This window comes from Taudactylus pleione, unplaced genomic scaffold (assembly GCF_031769625.1).
Source record: "Taudactylus pleione unplaced genomic scaffold, aTauple2 ptg000135l, whole genome shotgun sequence".
In the NCBI taxonomy this organism is placed as follows: domain Eukaryota; kingdom Metazoa; phylum Chordata; class Amphibia; order Anura; family Myobatrachidae; genus Taudactylus; species Taudactylus pleione.
Genome location: NW_028284537.1, coordinates 989,332 through 1,016,981, shown reverse-complemented (window position 1 = coordinate 1,016,981; position 27,650 = coordinate 989,332). Strand labels below are relative to the sequence as shown.

Genomic DNA, 27,650 nt, shown 5'->3' with positions numbered 1-27,650 from the left:
GATTTAGGATTAGGCACCCCCCGGGGGACTTAGGTCTAGGCAACAGGGAAGGGGGGGTTAGGCACATGGAGGGGGGATTAGGGTTAGGCCGTTGGGGGGGGAGGTTAGGCACCCCTAAGGAGGGTTAGGGGGTTAGGTTAGTCAGTACTTACCTATCGACGATCAGGATTTCCAGCGCTGTCGGGCTTCCGCTGCCGGGAACTCTGCTTTGGTCGGCCAGGCACTGCCGGGAATCGAACCGCCAGCCGCATGTCCTTTCAGGCATACTTATATCATCAGGTATAACTATTTATTTTCATTTGTCTTTTGGTCACAATGCAAATCTGGTCTCTGGATATTATTTGCAATATCCTGTGGATTTGCAGAGCTGCTAGGGATTTGGGCTGTCCATCCTGTTGCACAGGGTCTAATAGGAACTCTGGTATTCTCAAGGGACCCCCTAATAGAAATGATGGTAAAAGTTGGGCCGGCCAACACAGTGTAAAGGGTTATATACATCAGGTGGCCGTAAAGTTAATGGTATCTTCAGATCTTATGGGTCCCATACATCTGCAACGGATTGCCGCAATCCTGCGATGCTGCAACCCGGCATTGCAGGATCGCAGAAATCCAACGTGTTGGATTTTGGCAATTTGACGTTCGCGAACAAACAATTATCGCAATCGTCAAATCTGGGACATTTAACATGTCAAATGTCAGTGATCCAGCAACGGATATCAGAACATCGATGGTGGGCGATCGGAAATTTCCGATGGGCGATCAGAAATTTCCGATCACATCCCTGCATCGCGACAGATGTATGGGCACCTTTACTTACTGCAGTTAAGATCTGGCAATCTCTTTAACGAGGCACTGGAAATAGGACGCACGATAGGTCATTAGTAGATCGTTTGTCAAAATGAACACTTTATGCACTATATCGTGTGTCCAGGACTGCCAGAGAGCTGCCGGGGAGTTCAAAGGAATTCGTTAACGGCATTGCATCGTTTGTGAGTCGTTTAGTGTGTGGGCACCATAAAAAACACTTGCTTAATAATATTGTACTGTTTGCCTAAGTCTCTGCTATAAGATATCTCCAGTTAGATGTGATCTAGGTAGAGCAGGAAATGTGGAAATGTAGCAGTGATGCATCTTACTGTGCGTTTGTGTATTGTGAAATGAATTTCACTGTGGTCCCTGGTAGCAACACAAATCATCCAGCCTTGCAGATGATATCTTTTCAATCTATTCTACACATGCAAATTCCAGCAATCATTTTTAGGATTGCTAAATGAAGCCCCAACATCATGGAGTATTACAGAACATGTATGGTTAATCCATTTGCTCTTCCAAACAACAAAATAAATTATCTCATTGATTTCTAATTTCCGTTATGAAAGGTGCAAGGCGTGGTCACATAGATTTAGCTGACAATCTGACTATCAGCAATATTTTGGTTGGGTATCGGGTACCAGACTATTATCCCTGAAAGGCACTACTGAGACACAACAAATACCCCTTTTACACCGGGGCTAAAACCCGGTTAATTGCAGTTTTAACCCGGGTAGCTCCTTGGTGGAAAAGGGGAGAGGGTTGGATCGCCGGGTCAACTGACCCGACAATCCAACCAAGGTAACTTGCAGGGTTTAACACGGGAGTAACCCGTGAAACCCTGCAGTGTGAACGGCGCTCCGGGTCACGATGACCTGGAGTGCGCCGCATGCCGGCCGATTGGTCCAGCTTCAGTGGCGCTTGGAGATGACATCATCTCCAAGCGTCCACTTCAACGCCGGAAAAGCCAGGTCTATGCAGACCCGGCTCCGGTGTGAACGGTGCCGACTCGGGAATATCCTGGGTCGGCGCCGGCTAAATTCCAGGTCTGATCCGGATTGGAACCCTGTTCCAACTCCGGGTCACACCGGGAATTTAGGTGTAAAAGTGGTATTATTGTACCCTAATAGGGGTTCTCCATCAAAGCTTGTACAACAGGAGGAGGGGGGTACAGCTGGCTAAGTCCTGGGCAACAGTGCATAAACCTCCACAACTGCCTGAATGATGGAGACCAAGCTGTCCTCATGAGATGGTGGGACAGACCCCATAAATCAGGACTGGTTTGGCTACGTTATACGGTTATTAAAAAAATAGTAGGTTATGTAGAAAATGTATTTTATTCCACTCATTAAAAATTCTGATATCCCCTAACTGAAAATACAGATGATCTGCAGCTGTTATTTACATTTCTGCTGCCTCTTGATGGAAAAGACTGACATGTATCAAAGTTGCTTATAACATATCTACTTGTGAGCTTGAGATTTTTGGGCATATTTATCACAATCCGCAATTTTAATGCGAATGTGATATTTTTTTGCGTTTACTCACAGTGAAGATAAATATCTTCACGCAAATTTACTAAAGTCCCGTGTCTCCGATAAGAGCCTCTCCTGGCAAACAGCTAGAAGCAGCGTGATAGCGTAACCGCAACACACTGCTTCCTGGCTCCGGGTCCCAGGGGTGTACTACGGATGGCAATCGATGATTCGTAATCATCGATGGTTTATGGCTGATGTTTTTTTTTTTCCTTTTTAAAAGGTGCCCGGACACGGAGCATAGCTCTGCCGACACCTGCGAAGCCACGCCCCCTGGTTCTGATTGGCCCACGGGCCAGTCAGTAATAGAGCAGGGATGACCATCGGTTGGTGAGACATAACCCCTATAGCACTCGCTAAAGGGGTTATGTCCTTCCTCCTTTCAGTATTTAACAAACAGCGCTGAGCTTAGCTTATCGCTGTTTGTCAATGTACCGCTTATGAGCGATACGGTCCCCATTGCGCATACCCCCATTTCGTCCATATTTAATAGGGGCCCCCACAGACCTTAATCCGGCCCTGACTGCTACATCTGAGAGTCATGTCATAAAACTGATTTATATCCAAATGTAAATGAGCCCCAAAGCAGTTAGTATGATCTACGTGTTGAAGAAAACACACTGATACTTTTCAGAAAAGGCCTTATAACCAATGCAGGGTAATGAAACTAATGATCCCATTTGAATGTATATATCTCTGTTTTTTTCTTTTATATATATTCCCACTACGGCCCTAACTGTGTGGAGTTTGTATATTCTCCCTGTGCTTGTGTGGGTTTCCTCTGGGTACTCCGGTTTCCTCCCACACTCCAAAAATATACTGTTAGGTTAATTGGCTCCCCACAAAAATTTACCATAGTGTGTATGTTTGCGAGCATGTGATAGGGAATATAGATTGTAAGCTTCACTGGGGCAGGGATAGATGTGAATGGTAAGATATTCTCTGTAAAGCGCTGCGGAATATGTGTGCGCTATATAAATAACTGGTAATAATAATAATAATAATAATAATTTATAACAGCTATATAGTGGGAGTAAGGTGCAATCAGGGAGATTACTAGACTCTTCGGGGAGTCAGGGAGATTGCTACTATTTCAGGGAGTCTCCCTGACAATAAAGGATACATTTACCAAAATTCGTGTTGGTCCGAGATTGCGATCTCGGTTGAAAAGAACACTTTTTTGCTTATCAGGAATTTACTATAATTAAACTCGGGTGATTTTATCATCTTTTGTTTTGGGGGTTAATGCCGCAAATTCGTCCGTTTTTTTCACTAGAAATGAATACACCATCAGCTCAAATTGGAAGTACTTTTCATTAATTTCAGCCTTTTGGGAATTTACCATTATTCGTTTTGCTATAGTTGGCCATTTTTACAGCCACATCGGGGACTCAATAGAAGTTTCAAATGCACCACCTCCTGAGCTGCGAGTTGCCATCAAACATACACAAATCGGTGTGATTTCTGTATGTTTAATAATGAATAGTGTGTTTTTAAAGGGGGGTGGTTGGAAAAAAAATGACATGGGGTCCACCCCAAAAGCATAACCAGCTCTGGACTGGTCAGCCAGTGCTGGTTCTGAAAATAACGGGGAACAAATCGTGTAGGGTTCCACGTAATTTAGGAACCAGCACCTGGCTGCAGGGCCAGTGCTGGTTTTAAATATAGGGGGGGAAAAATGCATAGGGGTCCCCCTATATATAAAACCAGCACCGGACCCAAACCAACTGGGGAGTAATGCCACAGCTGATCAAATACACCATCAAACAAAACGATCCTGTCAAAACCGGGAGCTTTGTAAATTCCCGATTTTTAAAGTGAATAAAACTGCCGTTTTTGATCGATCTTATCCGAATTCAAAAATGGGACAAATCGGGACCAACACGAATCTTAGTAAATTTACCCCTAAGGGAGAGTTGACAAGTATGCTGTAATATGTATGGGAGCACTACGCATCTTGATTGGCTGAAATGTGAATAAGTGCCATCCATACAGGAATACAGCATCTGGTGGTGAGATTATAAAACTGTAAACGACATGCCATTGACCTCAAAATGTACAATATTTACAACCTAAATACTCGTAGAGCCTCTCTCACACATGTGGGATTACTAAAGTGAGAGTTTTTAGAAGTGGAGATGTTGCTCACAGCAACCTATCAGATTCTAACTATTATCTTCTAGAAGGTGCTAATTAAACGTTAAGTAGAATCTGATTGGTTGCTATGCATTTCTAAAAACTGTCACTTTAGTAAATATACCCCTTATAGTTTTAATCAATAGGAAGAGCTATAGCATATGTTAGTGCAGTCAGTGTTAAAATGTGAATAACTTGAACCACCAATGAGTATTTCACTTTAGACTTCTATGTAATCCGTGGCTGGTCACTCATCAGATTATTCAACGTATTTAAATAAAAAGAAAAGAAACAATTGTGTCACTGTGAATCAGTTTACGTGAAAAAAAAAAGTTGGTTGAATCATTTCACCTGCTTCAAATCAGTGTTGCACTTCTCTTAAACCACTCCTCTAACCCACAAGGGATCACTCTGCACTGGATGAGAACAATTGGTGCCAGTCTGCACCTTTTCTCGCTTTCAGTCTGTAATCTCTTTTCAGTAAAAAAAAATGATTTAACCAGACAGCATGCCTTAAAGAGGCATTGCCTGAAAAATTTATAATGTGTATTTATTTATGTATAAAACATAGCCAATAGAAGATTATAGATGGGATGTATCAAGTATCGTATATACTATGCAATACATTATTATTATTCTCCTTTATTTATATGGCGCCACAAGGGTTCCGCAGCGCCTTATAAACATTGCTGCCAGTGGAGTCATCTACCTTGGTGACACCTGGTGCGGGCGCTCTTGGTCCTTCTGCGCGCCGCAGGCGTGCGATCCCGAAAGGGGGCGTGGCTTTGCGATAATGGGGCATGGTCTCACCCATAAAGTCACGACCCTTATGTGTGCCGATCTTGGGGGCGATACCGCCTCCCGTTCTAGGCACACAGTGGGATTCCCCAGCGCTCCTGCAGCTGCTGGGGCAGCCCACAGTCTCTCCCTGACTCTCTCCGTGTCCTGGCATCATGGTGACACCATCCGATGGGGTGACACCAAAATAGCAGAGCAGCTCTGCTATATTGGTTTCACCCCCTTCGGATGGTGCCACGCAGTGCGGCCCGCACCCTCCTTGTGACGCCAGTGATTGTTGCATAACACTTAAATAAGCAGCATGGTGTCAGCAACCAAGTGTTAGGTGCTGTTGTAAATTAAAGTATAAATAAGGGAATGAGAAGCATGTGAGTGAAGAGGGCAATATTCCTGAGAGCTTACATTGTAAAGGGGAGGGGTCAGACAAACAGGGGTGACACAGATGGACTGGATTGTGAGGAAGGGACATGGGGTAATGGGTTAGGATGAGCGCTGGAAAGCTTTGAGGAAGAAAGGGGTCTTGAGAGCCCATTTGAAGATTAGGAGCCAAGAAGCAAAGTTATCAGGGAAGTTTGAGCTAAGTCCATGGGGACGAAGAAAGGCAGCTACTCGAGGAAGTTGGAAGAGGTGAATGATATGAGCAATTGAATGGAAATAATGAAATGGAGAGTTTAGAAGGTAAGAGTTGGTGAGAGTGACCAGACGATAGAAGTACCCCAACACCAACACTGAGGCAACCCCCAGACCAGGTAGTGTGAAAGAATGTGAGGCCCCTAAAGCAGATAGCTGCAGGAGAAGTGGTGTCAGATGGGTAAATCCAGGATTTGGTGATGGATAGGAGATTCGAGGAGTTCTAGATAAAGCTGTCATGGACTAGGACCAGTTGATTATAGACAGAAATGGCTTTCCAGAGGAGACAGGAGAGAGGGACAGAGTTGGGAGGAGAGAGAAGGAGATTGTTAGGGTTGCTGTAGTTGGTTGAGATTGATTTAGTGCAGGGGGATAAGGATAGTGTGGGTATGTGGTGGGCTTCTGAATGAGTAAGGGTGACTGCTGGTGGTGGACAAGGTGGAGGTTTAGTGTGGTGTGGGTTGAGCAGAGATGTAACTTGGAGAAAAGGGAGGGTGCAGTGCTTAGTAGTTATGGGAGATGCGGTGGAGAGTATTAGATGGAATGAAAGGAGACAGAGCAGAGGAAGGAGGGAGAGGAGAAGGTGGTGGAGACTATGGAGGGAGGAAAGAGATGGGAACTGGTGGTAGAGGAAAGTATTATGTACCTTCTAAGTGATGTGCGGAGCAGAAGAAAAGAGAGACATAGTGTAGATGAGGGAATTGGGAGAGAAAACGCAGGAATAGTGATGAGAGTGAGATACAGGAACAGTACAGTTAAGATGTTAAAAAAATCAGATAAAAGGAAGAACAGTGCTGGTAGATGTAAAGGCACAACTACAATAGTATATAATAAACAAAATTAGTTTGGAGCTGTTAAAGTTGCAGGACTTTAAATTAAGGATAAAGTATTCTTAAAGATGTACAGGTGTTGAACAAGGTAGATACTACAGTGGTATTGACATAAAATGACAGTGGTACAGGAATAATATAAACAGTGTAGAGTCGAAAAACATACATACAAAAATTAAAATGCAGCAAACGAACTGGTAGTCTCTTGCAATGCTGAAGAAGGGTGTTGGCAAAAGGTGTGTCCAGGTTATAATGAAAGCTGGTGGCTGAGTTGCAGGGTATCCAGAAGCTCAGAAGATCCTTTTCAATTGTTTCTGTTGTAAAGAGTTCTTTTTAAATGTTGTCCTCCTGTTTAACTCCTGTCTAACTATTTAAATTCTGCTGTGTAAATAATACCACTTAGAAAAAAAACACTTTGAAATAAAACCTATGCAGCCTGTAACGTAGCATAGCCTGATACATCCCATCCCCTATCGCGTGCATTCCGGCGTTTAATAATTTTCCCATATAGAGCTATCCCGGCAAAGTTCTGACTTCCAGGTTTACGTTCCGGGAGTCCTATTGCTTCCACGCAGCCGTCAGATCCATCTCCGGTGATGGCAACCAGGGCTGTAACTAGGGTGGTGCAACCTGAGCCATGGCACAGGGCACCGTAGAGCAGAGGGCACTGTTTTGGCCTGTCAATTTTCCAGTTTATTATCATTCTCACTTGTAGCTTCTTTTATCTCCAACATTTCCTGGCCTCCCCTATCTCTTCTCTGGCCTTTCCCCATGAGGCCATGGCCCTTTTGCCGGGTGCACTATGTTATGTCCCTATTTGAAAAATGAAGGGGGGGGGGGCACCAATGCTCTTTCTGGCACAGGGCATCAAAAAGTCTAGTTACGGCTCTGATGGCAACACCATCTATAGATTGAGTTGTCTATCATACCAAAGTTTTGCTTTCCAGAGCTTACTGCATACCGGCACATCACAGTGCCATAGAATTCTATGGGGCTTGAAGTGGCCATTTTAATACATATGGGGAACTCTATATACAGATGTGTCCACATACATCTATCCTCTGTGCGCTATAAGTCACGTTACACATAACGTACAGTCAGGTGCATAAATATTGGGACATTGACAAAATTTTCATATTTTGGCCTCTATTCACCACCACAATGGCTTTGAAATGAAACAAACAAGATGTGCTTTAACTGCAGACTTTCAGATTTAATTTGAGGGTAATTACATCCAAATTAGGTGAACGGTGTAGGAATTACAACGGTTTCTATATGTGCCTCCCACTTTTTAAGGGGCCAAAAGTAATGGGACTATCAACTCAAAAGCTATTTCATGGACAGGTGTGGGCTATTCCCTCGTTATTTCATTATCTATTAAGCAGGTAAAAGGTCTGGAGTTGATTCTAGGTGTGACATTTGCATTTGGAATCAGTTGCTGTCAACTCTCAATATGAGATCCAAAGAGGTGTCACTATCAGTGAAGCAAGCCATCATTAGGCTGAAAAATCAAAACAAACCCATCAGAGAGATAGCAAAAACATTAGGTGTGGCCAAATCAACTGTTTGGAACATTCTTAAAAAGAAAGAACGCACCGGAGAGCTCAGCAACACCAAAAGACCCGGAAGAACGCGGAAAACAACTGTGGTGGATGACAAAAGAATTATTTCCCTGGTGAAGAAAAACCCCTTCACAACAGTTGGCCAAATCAAGAACACTCTCCAGGAGGTAGATGTATATGCGTCAACAATCAAGAGAAGACTTCACAAGAGTGAATATAGAGGGTTCACCACAAGATGCAAACCATTGGTGAGCCACAGAAACAGGAAGACCAGATTAGAGTTTGCCAAACAACATCTAAAAAAGCCATTACAGTTCTGGAACAACATCCTATTGACAGATGAGACAAATATCAACTTGTACCAGAGTGATGGGAAGAGAAGAGTATGGAGAAGGAAAGGAACTGCTCATGATCCAAAACATACCACCTCATCAGTGAAGCATCGTGGTGGTAGTGTCATGGCATGGGCATGTATGGCTGCCAATGGAACTGGTTCCCTTGTATTTATTGATGATGTGACTGCTGACAAAAGCAGCAGAATGAATTCTGAAGTGTTTCGGGCAATATTATATGCTCATATTCAGTCAAATGCTTCAGAACTCATTGGACAGCGCTTCACAGTGCAGATGGACAATGACCCGAAGCATACTGCAAAAGCAACCAAAGAGTTTTTTAAGGCTAAAAAGTGGAATTTTATGCAATGGCCAAGTCAATCCCCTGACCTGACTCCGATTGAGCATGCATTTCACTTGATGAAGACAAAACTGAAGGGAAAATGCCCCAAGAACAAGCAGGAACTGAAGACATTTGCAGTAGAGGCCTGGCAGAGCATCACCAGGGATGAAACCCAGCGTCTGGTGATGTCTATGCGTTCCAGACTTCAGGCTGTAATTGCCTGCAAAGGATTTGCAACAAAGTATTAGAAAGTGAAAGTTAGATTTAGGATTACAGCCGCACACAGAATATAGGCATGCCGCATATCATTTTAATCAGCTGCTTGTGTGTTCTATACACATCGCTTTACAAATAAGGCGCATTTAATGGAAAAAGTCATATGAAAAGAAGCTTGGCGCTACCGAATCGCGCCATCACGTCATAGTGCGACTAGAAGGGCTGTTTAACGTGCAAGGAGGCTAGATGTATGTGGACACATCTGTATTAAGCCCTATGTAAGACGCCCATTTTCAGAGGTTTGACTGCATTTATTTTTGCTTGATACATCTCTCCCTATACCAGACAGCTCTGGGCCTGACTCACGGATAGATATCCCGTTTTTTGAGCCGACTGCACGTGTCAAAATCACAAACACCGTGTGCACGCGCATTGTATAGTGAGGGCGATTCAATTGTTTTATCCGCGGCTGCACACATTTTTGCTTGCAGCTCAACTGTTTGGGCAATCAAAGCAGGTACTTAGACAGGGTTAGCTGCTATACATGGCTAAACCCCGTGCTTATGGGCGTGCACACTTGGCACTGGTACCCGAACGGAGCAACTAATGAATTGCTCCGTCGGACGTCCATTACGTTTGAGCATCCAAAAAAACATTTGAATCAACCCCCAATGTGTCCAAACTCGCAAGTAAGTGTTACTTGTGCGAATGGAGACCAGTGTGAAGGAGGCGTTTCTGGGCAGTAACGAGGCAGCGTGCGTCAAGACACCTGGATCGGCTATTTCTGATGGGAGTATCGTGGGCGTTTTTATACAGCTCTGTGCGATTCTTAGTATAGGGGGAAGAGGGAGCCTGTTTCTGCGGGGTCTCTAGCACCTAGCATGGGGCGGGTGCAAGTGCCGATACTTATGATGACGGCTGCGCCTGCGGACACTAGAACAGTGGGCGACATAGGCCTGCACTTTCAGACGCACATATTTGTGACTTGGTTCAGCTTGTCGCATTAGCTTATGAAAGTGCGTACAATGCCGCCACGGCTATAGGAAGAAAGAGGCGGCAGAAGTGTGTCAGCCTATGGGCCTGATTCAGACCCGTTCGCTATCTGCGTACGCTCGCTAGATGCATATGCAAATTTGTCAAAGTGACGCCACGGGAAGCGATCGCTCGCCAAGGCATAAGCACGCCCACCATGTCTTAGCGAGCGGCCACTTTGTTTATGCGTACGCCCAATCGCACAGGCAGAGCCGCCCACCAGCAACACGTCATCTCCAGGAAGTGTATTAAAACTTTGGTACAACGAGCACCATCGGATGCTAACGCAGTGCTTGTGGGAGCTTTACCCTACCGCAAGCATTGCGAGGAAATCAGTGTAAAAAAAAGGCAAGTGACGTGTACTATGTCGCTGCCTGCTAATTATGCACGCCTCTAAAACGTTGTTGAAACACTCAGGCACGCCTGCGTTCTCATCTTCACTCCCCCATTATTAGTGTCCTGTCCCTGTTAACACCCACAAACGGCCTCTCCTGTCACTCATTACCCTGGGCTGCCTTTGCTGGGCGAGCGAGAGGGTTGCGATCGCAGTGTGTAGTTCGCGGACGCGCAGAACAAAGCATGCACATGTGCGTACACAGAACATCGGGCCGCTTGCGAACGCACAGCGCGGGCGAGCGGCCCTATGTGCGGACAACATTATCGCACAAAACGCAATGTTCTGTTTTTTGCTCTTGTCGCTGCAAATGTCTTTTTCTGTTGCACAGTGCTGCAAACTACTGTATACTTAGCATTGTGGCTAATTAGCTGTTCATAAAACCCCCTTGTACACACAGGAACAACACATCAGCTTACTGACATCCAGAGAGGGAATAAGGGAAGGTGCATTGGGAACAGTCAATGTCGTTTCACACTTGAATCGTGCTTCATCAAGACTGAAATGTACACTGGGCGCTAAGCCGATGTTTTGTTCCTATGTTTACAATTGGATTTTATGGATTTGTGGCTGCGTTTAAAAAATGAGATGAATAAAGATTGGAGGATTCTTAAGTGCATGACTGTATATGTGCTATAGTTTGTTCATCTTTGTTTATCACAATAGATATTTATCACCAATTGCTCTAATTTTTTTTTTTTTCACAGAAAATAAGAAGCTGGTAGCCCACCTTTCACTAACAGATTATAATGGGGCTGCAATTACACTCACATTGCATGCAGGGAATTACATTTTGAATGCGATACATGCTAACTGCATGCATAGCGCCATTTATTAACGCCATAAGTCTGTACCATTCCAATTAAAACCGTAAAGGGCATCTCTTCCAATAAAAGCAGTCTTTTGCGGTGTGACGACTTCCGAGTCTATGAATACTTGCCGAAAATCGCCGGCATTTTTACCGTCAGGATTCCACTGCCGGCATTCCGACCATCGGGATGCCGTACCCAACCCCAGATAACATTAATATAGAAACGACGCCGACGGGCAAGATTTGACAACAGTGTCCTCCTTGACTCCTTGGGCACCCCCCCCCCCAGTATCTGACTGCGCAACAAATGTGATATCACGTTGCGGATGTGCCGTACAGAAAGCCCTCTGACCAAAACACCGGGAAGTGGAGCTGTTTTGACCAGGCATCCAGCAGTTGGCTCATTGCCAGAAGTGCCAGGTAGCCAGATCCACCCTGGTGGCCAGTGCCACATGGACGTGTACACCCCCTACGCTATCAGCAAAAATGTCTCCCTAAATATGTATATAGTAGAAAATATAAATATAATATTCATGATTTATTGCCAACCGTGACCAGCTAATTATCATGATGCTGCTATGATGATGAGCCTATTTTTATGTGGAGTCCTCAGAGCTGCCGTACCATCGGCATCAAAACCCCTTAAAATACACATATAACAAAAACCGTCCTGATGTCCCCTCACTCGCATGGTTTATTAAAGCTATAAATAAGGTGGAATCAAGCAGTGTTTTAGGAGAAAAAAATAAACACATTTTATTTAATAAAAGAGGTAGTTCTAAAGGTTACACTCTTTGCTTCCTCCCAGCACACTTGTGCTAGGTACCAGGGCCGTAGAGAGGGTGGTGCGGCCGGTGCCTCCACACAGGGCGGATCCTGCAAGGTCACCAGCTGCTACCTGCCGGGCTCCGGAGATCTGCAGGAAGAGACCTCCTAGAGTGCTACGGGGCAGAGCAGAGCAACTGTAAAGGAATCCCCGCCCTCCACCCGATGGCCGGGTGAACAGGTATGCGCTTAAGGGAAGGAGGGGGCGGGGGGGAGCGAGAAGGGCGGCAGTGCAGCACAGAGCGCACTGACGTCCTGCTACGGCGCAGCTGGGTACACTTGTGCTGGGCACACACTTAAACGACTGATCAGTCAGCAGACCGATCCGCCGCCCGAGCGGCCGATTGATAAGCTATACACACTTCCTAACCGGCCGCTCCATGCATTTAAATTTGCCTGCCCGGTTGTGATGTCAGTGTCGGCGGTCCCTGCAATCAGTGTACGGGCAGTCGGCGGGTTGCTCGTACACACAGCCAGACGTACCGATATATCGGCAAGATATAGCTGCATTGGCTGTGCTGAAGGGCCAATGTGATATGTCTGTGAACTACACTATTCACAGACATATCGGGTGGCACTTGCCATATATTGCTCACCGAACAAACAGCATATATCGTGACTAACATACGGTGGGCTAGTAAATAATGGCCACTGATTTCAAATCAATAAAGCTGAAAAAAGTCAGATTGAAATTTTACTGTTTTTTTTTTCTGCTAGAAATATTAGCTTGATTGTTGATTGTTAGTAAATAACCCTCAGTGTCTCTAGCAGGAAGCAGGCTGAACACTGGGAGCTGAAGGAAGGGGAGCATGGAAAATGAATGGGGCACTTGCACACCCCATTAAAACTAAACTGAATCTTCCCTTTCTGCATACGATCATTTGTCATTTTCTAATCATTAGCATATGGACAAATTGCTGCATTTGTCATCCTTTTTTTTATTTATTTATTTTGCAAATCAGATTAAAGTCATCTTATTACAGTGCCAAAATAACAATCAGACTCTTGAGGGATAAAATTATCTGGATTTCCTCGTTCACTATCATTTATTATCAACCACCAATAAAACAATATTTTTATTGTTACAAAAAGGCCCACCAGGACATTTAAAGTCTATTGTCATGAAATGTGTGGATTTTATACCAGTGGGAAACAATTAGGAGGCTGAGGTTTGTGTTCTGCCTGAGTGTGACACTCCCAGTGGCGGTATTGTTATGTCAATGGCGGAACTGACAGCGTTAAACCGGTGTTCTATAAAGATAAGTGAGTTCCTATGCTTGGGGAGAAGAGTTGCGGTCTAGTAATATAGATTAGAGGTTCAGTCTGGCCTTTTCTGTGCACCATTAGTATAATTAAAGCATAAATAGTAATGTAGCCTCCATATGGTATTAGTAGATAAGATTAAGACTGTCATTTTAATGATATGCTAAAATGAGTCATTATTATTCAAATATGCGAGCAGTTGTTATCTTCTTTGCGCCAATAGGCACCGTAATGTATTGTATTTAATTTCTCTGGTACAGCCAAAACAAAATTTAATAATATAATAAAAATAATATAATATATTTTTAAAAAAAGAGATCAAAGTGTTGTTGAAACTGGATCTATTTATTCATTAACAGTTATTTGATAGCTGCACACATATCCCAATCACGGCAGTGTAATCCCGGCAAGGGATCTAACATAGGCGTCAAAATACTGATGCCTATGTTAATCCCGACACCGGGACCCCGTCAGGACGCCGGACTGATCGTCCAAAGCCGGGGGTAAGTATCCACGTAGCCGGGGATGGGGGGGGGGTTAGGTTTAGGGACCCCCGGGGGGACTTAGGGTTAGGCACTCACCCGGGGAGGGTTAGGGTTAGGCTAGGGGAAGGGGGGGTTAGAGCTAGGCATCCCCGGGGGGAGATTAGGGTTAGGCACTAGGGGGGGGGTTAGGGTTAGGCATCCCTAAAGGAGGGTTAGGGTTGGGGGGGGGGAGGGTTAGGTACTTTACTTACCCCCGTCGGAATCTGCGCTGTTCGGCCTACCAGCGTCAGGATTTCAACCGCCGGGCTCTCGTCCGGCGGTCATTCATACCGATTCCCACATATTATGTAGCGCTTTACAAAGTATATTTCAGACATTCACATTAGTCTCTGTCAGTGGCGTCACAAGGGAGGTGCGGTCCGCACCCGGGTGTCACCCGCCGAGGGGAGCACCAAGGTACAGACTCCCCCTCAGTGACAGGAGCCGGATGCTGCACTGTATAATTAAGTGCAGCACTCGGTTCCTGACACTGTGAGGGAGCCGGCACTGCAAACAGGACAGTCACTCCACCCCTCCGGCACCCCCTTCCCCACTGTTTGCACTTTATTACAGTAACCAAGGGAGTTCGGGCCACACCCCTTTCCTGCATGGCTCCGCCCTTGCATGCAAGGTCACACACCCTTTTTGTTGGCGCGCGGCACAGCCGCACTTACAGCGTCCCTCCCCGCACCAGGCGACACCGCGGGGAGGGACGCCACTGGTCCCTGCCCCAGTGGAGCTTACAATCTATGTGCCTGATTGAGAGTAGTATGCTGCTATGGCCCCCATACACGGTGCGATTTACAAATGATCCAATCTCATTTGCGATTTCCCTTGAATTCCTGAACTCTCCCGGTCAAACGATATTGTGCCCACACACGGAACGATTGTACAAAAGACCCATCGATATAGATGGGTCGTAAATGACGTATCGTCTGTAGCAAACAACCTCACGATGCTGGAATTTAAATAATGGGAGGAAAAGTGACAACATATCGTCCATCGCATCAGTCATCACGCATACACACGAAACGATGTGTGCCAAATCGTGAAAGATAGGTCGATATCTTCCTGCAGGTTCAATTGATCAGCAACGACGATGTACGATGGCGGGGACGCGCTTCGGCATCGTGATCATCCTCACACACAGCACTTTTTGCACGATTGGTCGTTTCAATCGGTTGAAAACGGCCAAATCGTGTAAATAAAAATCGCACCGTGTATGAGGGCCTTTAGATCACCGCTGCATACTTGAACACATCAGCAATGCTAACATATGCTAATGCAGGAGGAGGCCTCTGGTGTAGATAGACGCCTCTTGCATGATCCGCTGCTGCGTCCGAGGAGACTGTGGGAGACCATCGGCCATCTGTGTAACTCTGAGGTTGTCTCACATCCATAGCCGAAGCCAAGGAAATCTGAAACAGAAGACTCTCCCAGACAACGGCCACTCCCCGCCCCCAAAGGGCGGCAGCCTGTCTGGGTATGAGGAACTGCGAGAGATCTCGCAATAGAAGACCGGCGCATGCGCAGTACATTACCTGCACATGTACCGATCTTCTAACATTGGAGCAGTATGCAAACCATCAGGTTTTTTTTTTTTTGTAAGTTAATTAATCTACCGGTATATTTTTGGGGTGTGCAAGGAAACTGGAGCACACCCATGCAAACACCAGCAGATAACAACTTGCTTTTGCCTTTTAAATGATTGCTGCTTTAAAATGGGGATCGGTATGATCCCTACGCTGGAAGACCGGCAGTGAAGATCCTGATAGATAAGTATTTTAACTATTTACTAACCTGACCCCCCCCCTAACTCTAACCCTTCCTTAGGGATGCCTAACCCTAACCTCCCCCCCAGTGCCTAACCCTAACCCCCCGTGTAAGTGTCTAAACCCTAACCCCCCCTTCCCGTAACCTAACCCCCTCCCCCCGCAGCTGTCCGCGCCCCTTACTTTCGACCGGTATGTCGTGCGTCGTGCTCCCGGCATAGGTAAAATGACAGGTTTCGGGATTTAGTCGCCTGTCATTAGACCCCTGCTGGGATTAGGCAGTCGGGAAGCCGGTGGTCGGCATTTCGACCGTCGGCTTCCTGACTGCATCCCTTAAAATGGCACTGCTTCTGAAAACTCATACCCTTTTACATGGCCCCCATAGTGTCTTGGTAGGAATTAAACTCATGACCTCAGTGCTGTGAAGCAGCAATGCTAACCACTAGCGAACTATGGCCCTCATTCAGAGCCGTACGCTCTGAGCAGAGCGCACGCTCTGAATGAGGGCCGGGCTCCATTTTCATGGAGCGTCCTCCTGGACGCTCGTATAGCTGTGGGTCACCACCCACAGGCTATACGAGCGTGCATTTTGATGGCCGCGATGGTCGTGACCATCGCGACCATCGAAATTGCGAGCCGGAGCCTGCGGTTGAGGTTTTCAACCGCAAGCTCCGGAGTGATTTTGGCTCTATCAGAGCTTCTGACGGGAACGCCCCCGTCAGGGAGGCACGCCCCCGGCACGCCCACCAAAGGGGGCGTGCTGTCAATCAACATTGACAGCACGCCCCCTTTGATCGGACACAACGAGCGAAGGAAAGTCCTTCGCTCGTCGTGTCTGGCGCATGCGCACGACGGAGCTCCCTCCGTCGTGCGCATGCTCAGTGCAGACCATCGACCCACTTGCGAGCGGACAGCCGCTCGCGAGTGGGTCTGAATCAGGCCCTATGCTGCCCAATCTGTGCTTTTACTTGTCTGCATTACCCAAACTAGCTCATTTTCTAATACACGTTCTTGCCTCAGACCGGACACACACAGCATTACATCTCTGCTGGAATACCAGGTCTCCCTCTGTCGGCAAGAGAGATCCAGTTGGCGTAATGGTTACTGCCTCACAGCACTGAGGTCTTGGGTTCAAGTCCTACTAAGGTCTTCATTGTGTGGAGTTTGTATTAGGAGAGTAGTAATGTCACTGTTGTAAAACATAACCTTATTTTAGGATAGTAGTGATGTCACTGTTGTAAAATATAACCTTATATTAGGAGAGCAGTAACGTTACTGCTGTAAAATATAACCTTATATTACTAGAGTAGTGACTCACTTTTTAAAGTATTCACTGATGGAGTCCTTCCCCTTCAGTGAAGGTAAAAACCACCTGAATATAAGGATCACCTCCTACAAGAACATCTTTTTATTTGAAAATTGCAGCCAGTGTGTGATAAAGAATGATGGCTGTATGGAGTAGTGTGTCAGGGACCCTCCTGCCTACCTCTCCTACACCAAATTTATACGGTACTTCAGCCTCAACACACGTCTCCACCAGGAGCAGAGAGATGTACTTTGAAAGGGGAAAAAAATGATGTTTACAACAAAATGAACATTTTCTCATACAAGTCATAAAACACCAGGGAGTAAAACACTGAAATTAAAGGTCATATTTCAGCACGATGCGGATATAATGCCTCAGCATTGTCAGAAAACAATTTTATTTAGAAGACAAAGAAATAGCTTAATTTAAAAATCACTTGTCAGAGTAATGTGAGACATGCAAATTGAGTTCTTTCCATTCCTTCTGTGGAAGAGAGAAATTCCATTCAGCGATAAATTGGTTTTCTGTTACATTTCAGACAATCGTATGCGTCTGCCATGACATGTGGATACCTATATCAGTGTATAAACCCATCTGCCCCGTGGCTGTTAGGTAAAATGTATGTGTGTCTGTCTGTACAGTATACATATTTAGTCAGTGAAATACTACTTTAATAATTCACTATTGCTGATTGTAATATCCACATTAATGGTAAATTCACTAAAGTGCGGGTTTACAACAGTGGGGGTCATTCAGACCTGCTCGCGAGCGGCAGGACGCTCGCAAGCGGGTCGATGTTCCCCACTGCGCATGCGCACGATGGAGGGAGCTCCGTCGTGTGCATGAGCGAGACCCGGCGAGCGACGGGCTCATCATCGCTCCGGGTTTCGCACCAAAGGGGGTGTGCTGTCGATGTTGATTGACAGCACGCCCTCTTTGGTGGGCGTGCCGGGGGCGTGCCTGCCAGACGGAGGCGTTCCCATGGGAACGCCTACCGTCTCAAGCCGGCCCCACTGACATCACTAGTGATGTCAGTTGGAGTGATTTTGGCTCTATCAGGGCTTGCGGCAGCGAGACCCTACCGCAGGGTCTCCGTCGCAAGCCCAATGGTCGCGATGGTTAAGACCATCGCGACCATCATCATGGACGCTCGCTATAGCTGTGGGTGGTAACCCACAGCTATGCGAGCGTCCATGAGGACGCTCCTAAAACAGGTAGGAGGGCCCTGATTCAGAGCGAGCGCTCTGGTTAGAGCGGTCAGCTCTGAATCAGGCCCAGTGTTCCTAGTAACCAATTAACTGCTAGCTATCATTTTCGAGAATGTACCAGATAAATGATAGTATGTGTCGACCATATGACACGGTCAATTTAAATCAATGTCGACCTATTAAATTTCGACAATTTGTCCCTGTCGATCTTTAGACCCTGTTGACCTATTGCCAGACGACGTTTATGGTGTTGACCTATAGACTGTTTATCTAGACACTGTAGATCTTCCATCCGGATTCCGTTAATTTACCCCCAGGCACGGATAAGGTCAAAGGTCAAAGCAAACAGAGGAGACTGTCTTTAAGTCCGTAGCATATAAACAGGTTAAAACGTTTAATAAGTTATTCATTGTCCCCACACCCAGTATTATCACAACTTGGCCTTGGACTTTTGTGCACCATGATTTAAAGGAAGTCACCATTTCAGCGCTGGTAATGGCAATTGCCCCAGGCAGTGGCGTAAGTTCATCCTAGATGCCCGGAGGCAAGTTATAAGTTAGTGCCCCCCCCCTCACAGCCGCTGACACTGTAATATAGCAATTCGCATGAAGACAGGCTATAGAAGGCAGCAGCTGATGGTCTGACACGGAGCTCTCCACTAGTGTATGGCGGATTCTCAGGTGCCGTGAAGGGCCATGATGGTACACTCCGGGTATATAGTTACAGACCTAAGTGGGATGAATATGTTGTGGATAATGGAGGAGGTGCCCCTTCAGAGCTGGAGCCCGGCGGCAGGCGCCTCCATTGTCTCCCATAGTTCTGCCCCTGGCCCCAGGGTAACTGAATACACTGGTCAGAGAAAATTTACAGATACGGCTAATTTGATAGCTGTCGTTGAGCACCAGCTGGATGTGTCTCATCTTACTAATTGAGAGTTTAACCACTAAATTAATATCAGCTGAGTTAAGAGTGTATGGTTATGAATTATGCTTGCCTACTGACTCTGACGCCCAGGGCACGAGCCGCGCTCTAACCCCTCTAGTTACTCCACTGCCTCCAATTCCCCAACTGGAAATGCTGACCAGCGGCCATTGATGGTCGTTGATCCGTCGGTGAATCGGTAAAATTCTACATGTTAAAAATCCTCAATTTGCTAATCACGATCATATTTTCATCGTGATCGGCAAACCAGTGAATTGCAACATGTTGTTGGATTTCACTGATGTGCCGACCCAGGCGTCTGGGGATTGGTGAATTGGCGCGATCTGTTGCTAGTGTATGGGGACCTTTACTCTCTCTGCACATTTTACATTTGCCCCATCTGCAATGCAACATGGTCTTCCCAGGAGCACAGTCACTTGCTCTTTATGCTTTGCTTCCAAATTACCCCCAGTGTGTATACAAGTTACAGTACCATATTTTAAAGGAAAAAAAAAATCTTAACTCACTTCTACGAATATTCCTATTAGTGCATGAAAACCCTGAATTCAGCTGGACGCACAATGTGCTATTTGTGTGTTTAACAAACACAATCTTCTGGAAACCCTGTGGCTAAATACATAGGAAACCAAAGACATGATCCCCTCGGCCTGTTATTATCATTTAAACAGTAGAAATGTGTTGCGATGTGCAGGATACAGAATAATGAACAGACGTCTTTATTGTTTGAAACTGCATATGAAGGTCATCTCGGTTTCAATTTCATGTTTAGAAAAGACGGCAATGTATCAGACAGGCACATTCTTGTAGCTCATCTACAACCTGATCCTGCACACTACAGGTAGGGAGACATTTATATTGAGAACTTTTACGGGCAGATTCAATTACAGAATGGCTTCCGGCGGCTTTACGTGTTGTGTTTGAGAGTTGATTCTGCGCACAGTCTATGGCAGTACAGGCAGATAATGTCTACAGTAATGGCCCAATATACACACAATGCCAGCTGCTGGAAGGAGCTCAACACTAATTGAATCTGCCCCTTTGTGTCCTATGGAGCATGTATCAAGTGTTGGGTGCCCTAGACCCTTGCCTAGGCCCACCTCCATATAACGGCATGTAGCCTAGGTTGTACGCCATGTGATCAGCTTTTGGGATGATTATCAGGGTCAGCCCTAGCCATAAAGTGTGTTGGCCCTGCTGGTGCTCTGCTTCAATGCGCTATGGTGCGGATCAAAGATCAGTTTCTGTCCCTCCCCGAAAGCCCATTTATTGCTTCATGCATCCCAACCATCCCAATTTCAATGGGACAGTCCCTACTCCCTAGCTGAGATATTTGTCCTGTTGTCACTGGGGAGTTGGGGAAAGTATGTTCATCCACAGCTACTCAGATCTGTCACTGGTGCACATGGCAGTGAGGGGGACGGGCATGAGACAGGGTGCAACCTAGCACTTTGCACAGCTAGACATGCTGGCACAGCCCCTCAGTGATGCAGACTCGCTCGCTTCGAGATGTGGCCACGCCTCTTGCCCGAGATGCTGACCTCCAATGCAGGGAGGAATTCTGGTGCTCTGCATAGCAGACCAGCAATAAACGGGTGGCCTACGCGCCAACATTGAGTGGCAGCCCTGGAGTTGTGGCCACGTCCATTCTCATGCATGCTTTTCAATTTCCCATCTTCAAATATTGGTAGGAATGTACTTATAACATGTGTAGCTGACATTGGTCAAAATACATCTCTAAATATAATTTCCACTATAAAGTATGCCAGGAAGGTGCAATGAAGAGTAAAGGCGTAAACCTGCAGCCCACCAACTAAGATGGCATAGGAAATCTCCCACCAAAGCGCCTTTTGCCCATTTTGAATCTCATTGGTCCATACAATTAAATCTGATTGTCACATGCCTCAGCGCTAACAGCTCAGAATCACCCAGCTGGTGGGAACGGAATCAGTATGTTTGACTGCTGGACGTGAGCCCGGCGGTTCAAATCCAGAAGCTGGCAACCCGATGGAGGAGATCCCGACAACGGAAGTAAGTTTACTATTCCTAACTCTCTCCCCCCCTAACCCACCTTTAGAGGTGCCTAATCCTAACCTCCCCCCTTAATGCCTAAACCAAACCCCCCTCCCCACACCCTAAACCTTACCCTAACCTCCCCCTTAGTGCCTAAATCTAACCCCCCCTTCCCCTATCCTAACCCTCTCCAGGGGGGTGCCTAACCCTAAGTCCCCCCGGGGGGTCCATAAACCTAACCCCCCCCATCCCCGGCTACGTGGATACTTACCCCCGTCGTTGGACGATCGGTCCGGCATCCTGTCGGAGTTCAGGCGTCGGGATTAACATAGGCGTCGGAATATCGACACCTATGTTAGATCCCTTGCCGGGATTACCTTGTCGGTATTGAGACCAGTGGTCATGCATCCGCCGGTCTCATAACTACATACCGGTGGGGGAACAGGTCACTTTCCATTAATGCAACCATCTACCATTCCGCACTGTATTTATACATTCACGTTTTACAGAATGTACAGTCTGAGAATAGAGATAGAGGACGGGGGGGAGATGTATCAAATAAACCAGATTCTAGCTATCATTTATCCAGCACAGTCTATAAAATGACAGAAGCTGATTGGTTGCTATTGGCAACCTCTCTTTATTTCCCTCTCTTGAAGGTTTGATACATCTCCCCCAGAGTGACTACAATGAATGAATCCTTCTATATGGGAACAAATTCCGATCAGCGAAATGCCGGAATGTGGCTCAACCACAGCACAACTTTCTTATTTATTTTATTTTATAAAAATATATTTCTACCAGTGGCTGATGGCAGATTAAACTGGATCTAAATCTGACAATACCAGTAATACCAGTCTGCTTGTTTAAACAAGATGCCCTTTCCTCTAGTTAGGATATAATTGTATTTAGGAACTGTGCCTATGTAAATGTATTGTGATACTGTGGGCGGATACCAGCAGACTGGCTGTGTGGCAGACGAGTAAGTAGCCCATCAGACCATCATTAGCCTACTCACTTCCATCTATAAAGAGGAAGCGTTAATAAATGCACCTGATTTCCAAAACAATAAGTTTATACGTTATTAAAATCTACTATAGAATTTAGAACCACTTCTGTCAATCAAAACCACCCATATTGCAATGGTAAAATCATGTGCCAACTATATACTGTACTTAGCCTATGCATCTATTGAAAGGGGCAGACATTAGTTGTAATTCATTATTTTTCTGTAGCATTCAAAAATAATTTCCAGATTTTTTTTTTATTATTATGACATATTTACGAAGTACAAGCTAGGAGCAAAATTCTTTCTGGGGAAGAGGTGTGCCTTGATTTGTGCAAGTGTGTCTACTGTAGATTTCATTCAAAGCAGATAGAGTTTTGGAGGAAAATGGCACAATCTGAGGATGAGCAGGCGATTCCTATGCCCAATCAGAGGATTTGGGTGAATTGAGGGTGTATTTTATTTTTTATTTATTTATTAAGTTTCTTATATAGTGCAGCAAATTCCGTTGCGCTTTATAATTTGAATCAAGATTAACATTATACTGGGTTGTAAAAGACATACATACATGACATACATAAGGGTAAGAGGGCCTGCTTGCAAGCTTACAATCTATAGGGAAAAAGGTGTTGATACACAAGGAGAGGTGCTATTGCAAATTGGTCCAGCCCCATTGCAGATGTTCTTAGTGAGCTACATGATCCAGTTACACTGGGAAGTTGGCCTAGGGTTAGGAGGATGTTCAATTGAAGAAAGAGAAGATGTGATAGGTGTTTACTATAAGAAGAGAGTTAGATAGGGAGCTATAAAAGGTTAGGTGGGCGGTCCTGGAATCTGATAAGCTTGTCTAAAGAGGTGAGTTTTCAGAGAATGCTTGAATGTTTGGAAACTAGTGGAAAGTCTTATTGTGCGTGGGAGGGCATTCCACAGGGTGGGTGCAGCCCGAAAAAAGTCCTGTAACCGTGCATGGGAACAAGTAATGCGCGGGGATGAGAGACGCAGATCTTGTGCAGAACGGAGATGTTGGGTTGGAAGATATTTTGAGATAAGTGAAGAGATGTATGTTCATGATGGTGTGGTTTGGTTAATAGCTTTATGTGTGAGTGTAAGTATTTTAAATTGAATACGGTAGAAGACCGGCAGCCAATGGAGGGACTGACAGAGTGGATCAGCAGACACTGAACGTTTGGTGAGAAAGATCAACCTCGCAGCTGCATTCAAAATGGATTGTAGTGGGGAGAGCCTGTTTTTGGGAAGACCAATAAGGAGACTATTGCAATAGTCAATGCGGGAAATTATGAGTGCGTGTATAAGTGTTTTTGCAGTGTCTTGCGTAAGATATGGTCGAATTTTGGCTATGTTTCTTAGATGTATGTAACAGGATTTTGAGACAGATTGAATGTGGGGAACAATAGACAGTTCAGAGTCAAGGATCACACCTAGGCAGCGAGCTTGTGGGGTGGGGTAGATTGTCGAGTTGTCAACAGTAATAGAGATATCAGGTTGGTAACTGCTATTGGCTGGTGGAAATATAATTAATTCTGTTTAGGATATATTAAGTTTGAGGTGGTGAGATGACATCCAAGATGAAATGGCAGAGAGACATTCAGTGACACGGACCAGCACAGATGGTGACAAATCTGGGGAGGATAGGTAAATTTGAGTATCGTCCGCATACAGATGATACTGAAAACCAAAAGAGCTGATTAGTTTGCCAAGAGAGGTGGTATATATTGAGAAAAGCAGAGGACCTAATACTGAACCTTGTGGTACTCCAACTGACAGAGGTAGCGAAGTGGAGGTAGAATCAGAAAAGCGAACAGTGAATGAATGATGCCTTCTAGTGAGACTAGCCATACAAAAGTTTTCAGTTTGCGAGATGATAGAAATCAATGGAATGGAGCGGGTGGAATTTTCTATGCTGGTCTTTGGTGCAGAGAAGTCATAAGTCCAGTTCCTTTTGCACCAGCTAGTAGATTCATCCAAGATTTTTTAATGAGATGCATTTTTCATCTTCAAGTTACATTTATGTGGAAAAACATAGAGCTACATGCACTTTACCCTAATGTATAAAAAAATTCTCCAAACGCAGAGAAGGAATACATTGTGGAGTATGACAACTGCTACAGGCTAAGTAATCCGCCTCTTGAGAAAGCCGCCAAGTGCGGAGAAACGCGTTGAGGACACGGTTGTGTTTTCCGGTGGTGTGACTCCATTCCTAACTGCATGCTGCAGTGCAAAACTTTTGCCTGTCCTTCCTTTCCCCTCCAGCGGCTGACACGCTGGTTGGAATACAGCGGCTTGCCAGGATTCATGTGAGGAACGCAGGTGATTTGCATCATGGGATCAGTGCCGAAGAGGGGTCAGTCCCTGCTCCATTCACCTCTCAAGGAAGCTTTAACGGCCACGGACGCCGCAGACTGCTGACCACCGGAGCGGTTTAGAGAGAGGGAGACCCTGTCGGACACTCGGTCCGTTTCTCTCCTGGGGCATTGGTGGTGGCCACGGAGGCTGCTCACTATTCATCACTGCCGGAGTGGCCTGTCTTATTGGAGGATTGTGAGTACTGTACTATATACATCTATTGCTGCTCTAGTACTGCTCGACCATCAGCATATACTCCACTTGAAGTTTAGCTCACATGTACTGTGCTTTGATACAAATGTTGCTATAACTATCAGTCTGTGGCCCGTTTGTTACACAGTGTCATAATCACTGGGAACATTATTTTTATCATTGGATGTGGAGTCACTACTGTGCACAGTCCTTATCATTTGATCTGGAAAGGGACTTTGGCACCCTGTATTACAGGGGATTGGAGATCATTACCCACCGGCTGCTATATTTATATTTATATCTAATTGTCATTTTGTGTATATGTGTTTTTTATAATATATGTTTTTTAGGATTGTTTCTCTTAGAAACCCCATTTAGGGTTTACTCACATACCATATGTGCATATCAATAAATATTTATTTTTATATTTAATATATTTTTTCTATCTGCTGTGATAAATTAGCGCCGTCTATCTATTGTTTGTTTTTTGGTTTAGATTGTTGGGAGTGTGGCAGACCCCCGATAGGTGCGCGGCTTTTTTTGACCAGCAGTTATAGCACACAGTGCACCCACACTGGCGCCTTAGCTATTATATTAGTTACAGGCTAACTAAGTAATGTCTGGGAAACTATACAGTACGGACAGTAGGTGGTGCTGTATTTTAAGTAGTCACTGAGTAGTCTCTCTTTGCTGTGATAGTCTACTCTCTTCTAGAATCTTTTTGATAATTCTCCATGTTATAAAATGTATATGTACTGGTTACATCCTTCCCTGCGAGTTTGATACTTGAACAAAGAAGCATATTCTGCAATAGTACAAACAGTCCTGATGTCCTTTCAAGTCATGAAATGGTATCCCACCCTCTGTAATTAGAAAGCCGCTTTGTGTTGTATCCCAGAGCAATGTAAGTAAACAAATTTGGCGAATAATATAAACGCAATATTTGAATGCACAAAAGGATAACTAAATGTATTTAGTAAATGTGGTAGGAGGACAAGTGCAAACTAATATGTTAGTCACCTGTGGATGGAAAACCTCTTTAACCTGTATCATTGACCAGTTAATATTATATATATTTTTATTAATATAGCTAAATGTTGACTGCAGCCTCCACTACAAAGTTACACTTAAATAGTATAATATTATTCTCTACACGTCAACATCTTTGACCCAGTTCACAAGGATTTTATAAGCTCATCTTGCTGACTAAGGTCAGCATCATAGCCCGGCAATTGTCAGCTGCTAACACCTAATAGTTGTGTACGACACAGGGAGTGTGTGTGGTAATAGAGCTAACACTCCCTTCCTATGCCAGAAGATAATGTGTTTATAGCGCACCCTGCTGGAAAATAGTGTCGCAAAAAGTAACAATGTTCCTCAATCCCTCTATAATTATTACCTGCGACCTTAGAAGTATTATTAATTTATTATAGAGCAATTTTAAACAAAGCTGTAGCTACCGATCTTTGCTAGTGGGTACACAGGCGTCTTCACTGCTGTACGACTGCAAACGTCTATGTATGGGTCATATCCCGCACTGGACGGGTCTAGACCGTTCCTCTCTATATGTGAAATGGGTGTTTCTATGTGCCAATTGGGCAGCTTTGTGGGCGCACAAAATATATTGTGGGAGTGTAGTTGCGTCCTATTTTGAGTCGCGTATACGCTAAGGGGAGGCCCTTATTTCAGATGGACCTCCCGCAGTCAGCATGGAGCAGGCGTAAGTCCAAATGCTAGTGATGTTGGCTGCAAATGAGAACAGAAAAACAGTGATGAATACACTGGAAGAAATACCTATAGACCCATTAGCATTCTGTTAGCTTATTACCTGCATTGTGAATGCAGCCGCAGTGTGAGGCTCAGAACCAGGCCATCACTATAATTTACTACATTGGTATAGTATGGTAAAAGCCGCAATGTATATCACTGTGCAGACCATTAGGCAGAACACTTGTATTGAGTGAAGGCGTCATAGTCGGTGTGGAAAAAATAGTTGCCGAATGAGCCCATTCACGGAATCGTCCCTATAGCTGCCAAATGAGCTCATTCATAGAATCTGACCCTATAGTTGCCGAATGAGCCCATTCATGGAATCGTCCCTATAGTTGCCGAATGAGCCCATTCACGGAATCGTCCCTATAGCTGCCGAATGAGCTCATTCATAGAATCTGACCCTATAGTTGCCGAATGAGCCCATTCATGGAATCGTCCCTATAGTTGCCGAATGAGCCCATTCACGGAATCGTCCCTATAGCTTCCAAATGAGCTCATTCATAGAATCTGACCCTATAGTTGCCGAATGAGCCCATTCATGGAATCGTCCCTATAGTTGCCGAATGAGCCCATTCACGGAATCGTCCCTATAGCTGCGAAATGAGCTCATTCATAGAATCTGACCCTATAGTTGCCGAATGAGCCCATTCATGGAATCGTCCCCATAGTTGCCGAATGAGCCCATTCACGGAATCGTCCCTATAGCTGCAAAATGAGCTCATTCATAGAATCTGACCCTATAGTTGCCGAATGAGCCCATTCATGGAATCGTCCCTATAGTTGCCGAATGAGCCCATTCACGGAATTGTCCCTATAGCTGCCGAATGAGCCCATTCACGGAATCGTCCCTATAGCTGCCGAATGAGCTCATTCACGGAATCATCCCTATAGCTGCCGAATGAGCTCATTCACGGAATTGTCCCTATAGCTGCCGAATGAGCCCATTCATGGAATCGTCCCTATAGTTGGTGAATAAGCCCATTCATGGAATCGTCCCTATAGTTGCCGAATGAGCCCATTCATGGATTCGTCCCTG

General features: G+C 45.3%; 1 protein-coding gene across 1 annotated transcript in view; it reads right to left on the bottom strand.

The window, feature by feature from the left end:
• The window catches only part of LOC148522967 (FERM domain-containing protein 4B-like), a 67,496-nt gene that overhangs the window by 3,754 nt on the left and 36,092 nt on the right, over positions 1–27,650 (bottom strand). The window lies entirely within an intron of this gene.